This window comes from Papaver somniferum, chromosome 7 (assembly GCF_003573695.1).
Source record: "Papaver somniferum cultivar HN1 chromosome 7, ASM357369v1, whole genome shotgun sequence".
In the NCBI taxonomy this organism is placed as follows: Eukaryota; Viridiplantae; Streptophyta; class Magnoliopsida; order Ranunculales; family Papaveraceae; genus Papaver; species Papaver somniferum.
In genome coordinates, this window is record NC_039364.1 from 178425275 (window position 1) to 178433296 (window position 8022).

The window sequence follows — 8022 nt, forward strand, 5'->3', positions numbered from 1 at the left end:
CATAAAGGATGCATAACACATTATGCAGACACCACAACGATGCATAACAAATTATTCAACCATATTTTGATTTAGCATCCACTAGTTAGGTTATGTAACCACTAAAACGATTGATATGCCTAAAATTAATAACATTATAACAAAGAAAAAGGATGCATGTCACGTTATGCAACCACCACAAAGGATGCATAACAAATTGTACAACCATATTTTGGTGCATGCATCCACTTATTTAATTATGCACCCATTAAAACGCGGTACAAACCTAAAAAATAATATTTTCACAAAAAAAAATGAATAATGAATTATGCGGTCATTTTTTGGACTGCATGACAAAATATGCAACAAAATTTGAAGCTGCATAACATGTTATGCAGCCATTTTCTGGTCAATTTTAATGCTGACAAAAACTTTGTTGCATAAATGGGTTACGCTGCCATTTTCTCGAATGTAAAACTCTATTTTCTCGGATGCATGACAGGTTATGCAGCCATATTTGTAGCTCTATAACAGATTATGCAGCCATTTTATTATCTTAGCGCTAACAAATAGGTAGCTGCATAATGCATTATGCAACCATTTTTTTGCTGCATAACAGATTATGCATACATTTTCATAGCTGCGTAACATATTATGCAGCCATTTATCGGTTGATTTTCGTACTAACGAGAAAAAAAATGTTGCATGATGCATTATGCATCCATTTTCATGACTGGATAATAAGTTAACAAGTTATGCAGCCATTTTTGTAGTTGCATAACAGATTATGCATCTATTTTTTCAAATGCATAACAAATTATGCATCCACTCTTTAAGCACTTGAAGGGAAAAAAAATGTTTCATAATGTCTTGTGCAACCATTTTCTCTGGTACATAACAGGTTATGCAGCCATTTTAGTGACCGCATAACAGATTATGCAACCACTACAAAAAAATGCATGCAACAATATAAACACCAAACACTAAAAAACCATAAAAGTGAACTTACAAAAAGCCTTCAACTACAATAAAATAATAAGTCTTACGATTACAACAAAATACAATTAGTTGTTCATCATCAACTAGAGTGGCACTACGTACCAGCCACCATCACAATCTGCAAGAAAAAACTCAAGAGAAAACAATGAATGATTTATTTGTTGTTCCTAGAAAAAACTCAAGAGAAACCAAATGAAAAAAATAGACCACAAGAAGATCATATTAGTACAGTGAGGAGACCACAAGACGACCACAACTTGAATAGAGTTCAAAAGTTCTCCCACTGAAAGTGAAATAAAGACCGAATTCTAACATTTTTCCATTAAACGATCCGAACCCCTGATTGGGATGACTACTGGGGGTTTCACCACCCTTCACATATTTAGTGAATCCTCTTCCATCCACATTGTTACGCTAATTGTTCCATTTTACTTTCACACCGGTGACTGCATATCCAAACGTATAGGACATATAAAATTACAAAAATGTTTGTACACAGTCCCTTTGTGTAATAATAGTGTTGCACTCCCAAATGAATAATCTATGCATACTATCCACATGAATAATTTCTCAGCGCTTAATCGACATAACATTTCAGCATACACTTACTAAAATTGAACGGTCGCTTTAACCATTTGCATAGGATCTGTACAATTAGAAGTTTAGAACTTAAAAACTTAATATGAATTTTGACAGTAGCTCATAATGTTTTTTTTCTTTTTTAATTTACTCCAAAATTTTGAAAGAAGAAAGAAAACACATTTAATTCTATAAATCTGATTAGATGGTAACATTTGATCACCAATTACCACCCCACTTTCTATAGGATAAGGAAAACACGATATGATTTCTTACGGAGTATGCAGAAAAATTTAAGTAGTGTCCTTAACAATGTGTAAATGGTTAGCATATATAATGACATTAAAAAATCTCACATTTACAAGATTAAAAGTGGTGTACTTTACTTAGCAGTGTTCAAATTGTTAGCAGTGGACGCACCTTAGTTTTGATGATACAGATTCCGTCAAAGAATTGGCTTTTCTTTTCACCTAAAAAAACAAAATTACTTCATCAACCAAATCATCAGAAAAAAATCAAATAAGATACAAAATTAAAAGCTAAAGAAATTCAAATCGATAATATGGGTAAAAAAGATTAAGATATCCGAATCGAAATCTGACCATGGATTTTCGAACCAGATTAAACATAGGGAGATAAAACAAAATCAGTAAGGAACCCTAAATTTTTTTTAATAATCTCAAAAGATAGATCTAGATTAAATGATGAGAGATATGTACTTTATCTGCGAGGTCATCTTTGTTGATTGAATCACCATAAACCACTGTTGATGACGACCTTCATCGACTCTTTGTTGATAAAATCATCACCTTCTGTCTCGCCTCTCTAGAGGTTAGTTTGGGAATAAATACAAAGCGAAAATGGAATTTGAGAAATTATGGGCCCGAGAGAAATTTTGTCTGTCAAACTGGGTGCACGCATGACTTTGTACGCCTGTGGGTTTGAGAGTGGAAAAAAACGGAAAAACGGGTTTGACAGTAGTTTTCACATTTTTCTTCCCTGTATACGGCCTCCTCTTTTTAGTTCATCTCCTCAGTATTTATATGCATCTGAATTCCCTTGTGACAGATACCAGCACCTGAAAAGCCCAGTCCATTATCAGCTCCAACTTCACTAGCCAACTCCTAGGCCTGAGCCCAGTCCAGCCAACAATCTCCACATCCAGGCTGCCGGACCAATGTCCCTTCTCATACAACGACGCAACCACAATACTGCCAGTTCATTATCCATCCCATTCATGTCTGCAGATCGGCATACACTCACCATTATTCATCATCAGTTCAAGAATTCAAAGCTCAGGGAACTGAAATCAATTCGACCCAATTTCAGACACACTCCATACAGCAAACTCCACTTCTTTATAGCACCCACATCGCAACTGAAATTTCATGCTTCCTCCATATACACACGACTAACAGAAACATCACAACTGACTGCAATCTCGTCCTCGGTTCGAACATCCATTAAGACTCCACTGCTAACTCTTTTGATACTGAATATCAGACACCTTGAAATATTGTAATTGGTACATTTATATCTTGATGTTGCTTTAACCGCCACCAATTGACCCCGGCTCTGATTTCATGGCATTCTTCAGGAATTGATGTCGACTGACGTCTCAATTATCTTCTTACAGCTCTCAATTAACCATCAGTTGAGATACAAAAATGTTGCAGTCATGAACATCTCATCAGCAGCAAACCCATCTTCATTCACTCTCACGACCTGTACCGCCACCATTTAATCCCCCAAACTCAGTTGGGGTAACAAACCCCAAATCTGTTTCAGTCTCCCTGTTTTCTCTACGGAATTCCAACCTTAACTCGAGCTCAAAAACCACAACAGACTGGTGCTTCTTCATTTAATTTCGAAACCCCCAAAATTCAGACCTAATTCACATCTCAGATCGAGCCAATTTCTTCTCAATTGAATACCACGAGATACCATTTTGATCCAGACTTGGATTGCATACAAGACCCCCTAATTCCTTCTTCATTTCCATCTCAAATTTCAGATCAGTCCCACATTTCAGACCACCAAACACCACCAGCAACTGGCCATCTCCGCTTCCTTGTTGTTGTCATATCGAGATGCCAAGAGTAGTGCAGATTCGCATGAAACAACTCTCAGAAATTCGATCACAGTATCATCCATTCCCATTCTATAAAACTGTTGCTAAGCCAAGACCTCTGTTTGATAATAAATGCAGATTTCTTTTGCTTTGAAGAAGAGGATAACATTCAATAGATAATTATGATGGAGGAAGTGGCCACGTCATCCATTTATCTTCAGCCATTAGTGGGCCGGGCTCGAACGTGATGGCTCAGTGGTTGTGGCGCAACTGGCATGAGCGTTTGTAAAGGCAACTCACTCAATTAAGCTAGCTCCTCTGTGCTTATAGTCGCATACACCATTTAGCTGTTCTTTTAGCCAGATATTTTCCGTGTGAACACAGGAATCACGAAGCCATCCACGTGTTCACAAACAATATTCGCATACAGTCTAATTCTAGAATTGTACACTGTATGTGTAAGGGGAATGATTATATCGATTCATCGACTCGAAGCCTTCGAGTTTGTCATTGTCTTGTCGAATATTATCATAAATAATGTTCGTATAAAGGAATAGACAGAGAATCAAGTATAAATGTAACGCACATGAAGTTCAACGATGAATATAAGGTGCTGAAATGTAAATAACACGAAGATTTACGTGGTTCGGCACTAAGGCCTACATCCACGGGGATGGTGTTTCACTATGTATTGAATGATTACAAAGATAGTCGAATGACTTTAGAGTATACATAGGTCTGCAGAAGTAGGGGGATTACTTACTCTTCCTATTTCTCTCTCCTATATTCTCCTATAATTGCTCTGGATTGGTCGACCTCTTCTCTCTTAGTGGAGAGGGGTATTTATAGGGTTGGAACGTGGGTCCTACTTCTGAGGTGCCGTTGTAATCTTATCTTCTTGTGCTTTGTGCCCATTACGCAGAGGTCTTCGGCATATGCTGCGGCCTGAGCTTGAATACGAAGGATTATCCTCGCCTCTTCCACGAGCTGATTGACACGTGTATATCTCTTTGGTATTTAATGCGGGTAGATGGATGTCTACTCGTGTCAGACAAGTGTCTCTTTGTCTGGTCACATATGTGTCAGTCAAACTTCCTCTCAGTCGTTGATCTTGGATCTTCTTGTACTTTGTGCCCATTACGCATTGGTCTTCGGCATAGGCTGCGGCCTGAGCTTGAATACGAAGGGTTATCCTCGCCTCTTCCACAAGCTGATTGACACGTGTATATCTCTTTGGTATTTAATGCGGGTAGATGGATGTCTGCTCGTGTCAGGCAAGTGTCTCTTTGTCTGGTCACATCTGTGTCATACAAACTTCCTCTCAGCCGTTGATCTGGGATCTTCCTTGGGATTGGGTGTATTAACACCCAAGGGGTATTATCTGGTGCTCCTATGAGCCATCATACCTCTGTGATCCTCTATCCCTGACCGTCAGATCTGCTGACCGGTGGCATCTTCTGATGATATGCTTGCTATCATGTTTTGATATCTTGTTTTGCATGCCTTCCACGTGTCTCTTTCTGTACACGTGGTGGATGATGAAAGGTGTACATACAATTTTCCCCTCTTCTTCTGACTTGGGCGTATTTTGCAATTTAGAAGAAGAAAAGTCGTCCTACACGTTTCCCACTTTGCATTAACTTTCCCTATAACTGCTCCTTGGTACGAGGAACGGTTATTGTCTTCTCTAGCTTCATAAATAGGAAAGAGAATGTGAAAAAAACTTTTATCCTCTTCTTATCAGTGTTCATCCTCTTCTTGTTTTCTATTCTTGTTCTTTAGTCATTTATTATCGTCATTCTTGTGAGGAAGATAACAGCATTCAATTTTCTGTCTCTTTCGCTCTCGATTGTTGTTGCCCCTGTATCAGCATTCAATTTTGATATCCGATCCTCCTTTCTTCGATTGTGGTTGGTGCTTGTCGTCCTCTTCTATACAGGTATGGGGTTTTTCATTAGCTGCTCATCATTGATTTATATATGTATCTACCCGTTTGTTTCATGCTGCCGTATTCTTGGCTTTGTGATGAAGAACACACATGTCGAAGCATATATGCTTGCCCCTGTTCTTTGTTACAAAGTCTGTGAGTCTGTATCTAAGTATTATCCCTGGATTTGGATGGAGTATTTCTGGTTATTTTTAGTTCTTAGGGTTTTTAATGTTTATCCGGATGAACCATCAATTATGGGTTTTTTGATCTTTAGTGATCTCCTCGTATTCTTCTCTAAAGTGTTTTTGTGTTTCCTTGTAGATATGTCTGATCGTCCGCGGGCTCCTTACCAAACCCCGCCATCTAGTCCGCCAAGATCCCCTCCGCGTCGAGATTCTGACAGATCTCCGCTTGGGGAATGTCCTTACAAGTCTTCGCAATCGGATCCTCGGGGTCATAGGGTTTCGTCTTCCTCTGGTGCGAAGGTTGTGCTTACTAAGAAATGGGATGTGCCGAAGGGTCCTTCTGGATCTAGGTATGCTGTTAACCGTGCCCCTTCTCGTCCTCGTGAATATTCTAGGAGTACGCAGGCTCCTCCTCGTGATGACTCTAGGAGTACGCGTGCTCCTCCTCCTCGTACTGAAACACTGGATGTTCCGCCCCTTCGTTCAATGGCTCCTCCTTTAGTGCCTCCGCAGAATTGCCGCCTCCTCCCGCGGTTTCTTTCAAAGGGAAGTACTCCAAGGGTACTATGTCGAGAGCTGATCCGTCTAAAAATCTTCCTTCTAAAAGGAAAGCTTCGGAATTGAGTCATACTTCTGATTCCGCAGACGAAGAAGAAACTGTCCCCGTGATACGCAGCATTTCCGTTGGTAAGAAGAAGGTCACTTTCAAGCATATTGATCTTGAGATGTTCAAGGAAAAACATGAGCTTCAAGCTTCTATGCCCCTGACGATGATATCACTTACGAGCTCCTTGCTAAGTATCAGTTTGACGAGTTTCATCTGTTGACTACGGTTGGAGCCTTCGAGGCGGGCCTCATATTGCCCCTATATAAGTCGGGTGACTCCTTTTATTATTACGTGTTGGCTAGTCGCGAAGGCTCTTCCACGAACACTCATAACCGTTACGTGTCACAACTATCTGGGAATTATCTTCGTTCACTGAAGGAATGTTACCTGCGGAGCAAGGGGGAGACTATGATGACCTGCTATGTTCCAAATCCTGCTGAGAGAGAGTGGTACACTCCTCAGAATTTTAACAGTTCCTTTGGGGATTATGTCAACAGTAGAAACCGTAAGCCGTGGAGTGTTAGTCTTCGTAATATCGCTGCTCCCCATGGTGAAATTCGTCTTTTGAGTGAGGTGAGTGATGCCAAGCTGAAGTATGTTCCTGGTACTGAGGGATCTGCTAAACGGAAACTCTTTCCTGCTCGTGAAAGGATTAAGCGTGACCATGATTATGAATGGCATGCTAATGTTATTGAGGTAGTTGGTCCTTGGGCTTATGGTTGGATTCCTGGTCCGCGCGGCTGGCGTCCTTCTGAAAACAGCAAGCCTCATGAAACTCCTCCTGCTCGTTATGGAGATTTTTGTCCTTGGCGTCCGAATTTCGCGGGCATGAATTTTCCTTACGCTCTTGATGTCGTTGATGGAGATGAGGAGGAGGGTTCTGGTGCTACCCATCTACCGAAGAGTGCTGTTGCTGCCAAGGTATAGTTTCTTCTTATATTCTGTATTCTATTTGCCCCCTTTTCCTTTCTTGAAATAATTTTCATTTTTGAAGTGAGGGAAAAAATGAGCCTTTGTGGGGATGTGTACTGGTTTGTAGGTGTCGAAGAAGAAGAAACTTGGACCTAAACAATCTTCTATTGTGGTTACCGGTGAGGCTGAGGTCTATGAGGAGGTTACGAGTCCTGTAAATGAAGGGTATGCTGAGGATGAAGAAATGTCCGATGGAGAAGAGCGTACCGACACTTCTCACCCTGATGACGAAGGTGGTAATGGTGAAGAAGAAGTTGTCGCGGGTGGTGATGGTGAAGAAGGAATTGCCGCGGGTGGTGATGGTGAAGAAAGAATTGCCTCGGGTGGTGATGGTGAGTCTGAGGTAAATATTACCGTTGGTGGTACTGGCGGGGGTGGATCTGCCCCTGTTGGCGATAATACCGTGGGTACTCTGCCCGTTATCTCCCCTAAATTTTCTTTCGGTAGGATATATTCCGCGGAGGAATCCTTTGATGTGAATGCTGCCATGGGTCTTGCCGAAGACTTATCATTGCTTTCCCCAAATGATGATTGGGATGTGCTTGGGGATACTGGTAAAGAAGATGCCACCGATCAGCAGGCTGAAAATGCCGGTGGTCATACTGAGGCTGGTGATGTCGAGACTTGCGCGAGTGAGGGGAGAACAGCCAAAGGTAAGTCTGCGGTTGAATCTCCTTCAAAGGATTTCCCTTACTCGCTA

At 40.8% G+C, this 8022-nt stretch overlaps 1 long non-coding RNA gene across 2 annotated transcripts; it reads right to left on the reverse strand.

The window, feature by feature from the left end:
* Positions 1 to 963: 963 nt before the first annotated feature.
* On the reverse strand, positions 964 to 3783 carry LOC113299100. 2 transcript variants are annotated; one of them, XR_003334628.1, is made up of 3 exons: positions 2277 to 3783; positions 1978 to 2027; positions 964 to 1424 (listed from the first exon to the last, which is right to left on the reverse strand). It is a non-coding gene; the product is annotated as an uncharacterized LOC113299100 (long non-coding RNA). The 2 variants fall into 2 exon arrangements; XR_003334627.1 differs by having other exon boundaries at positions 964 to 2027.
* Positions 3784 to 8022: the final 4239 nt, after the last annotated feature.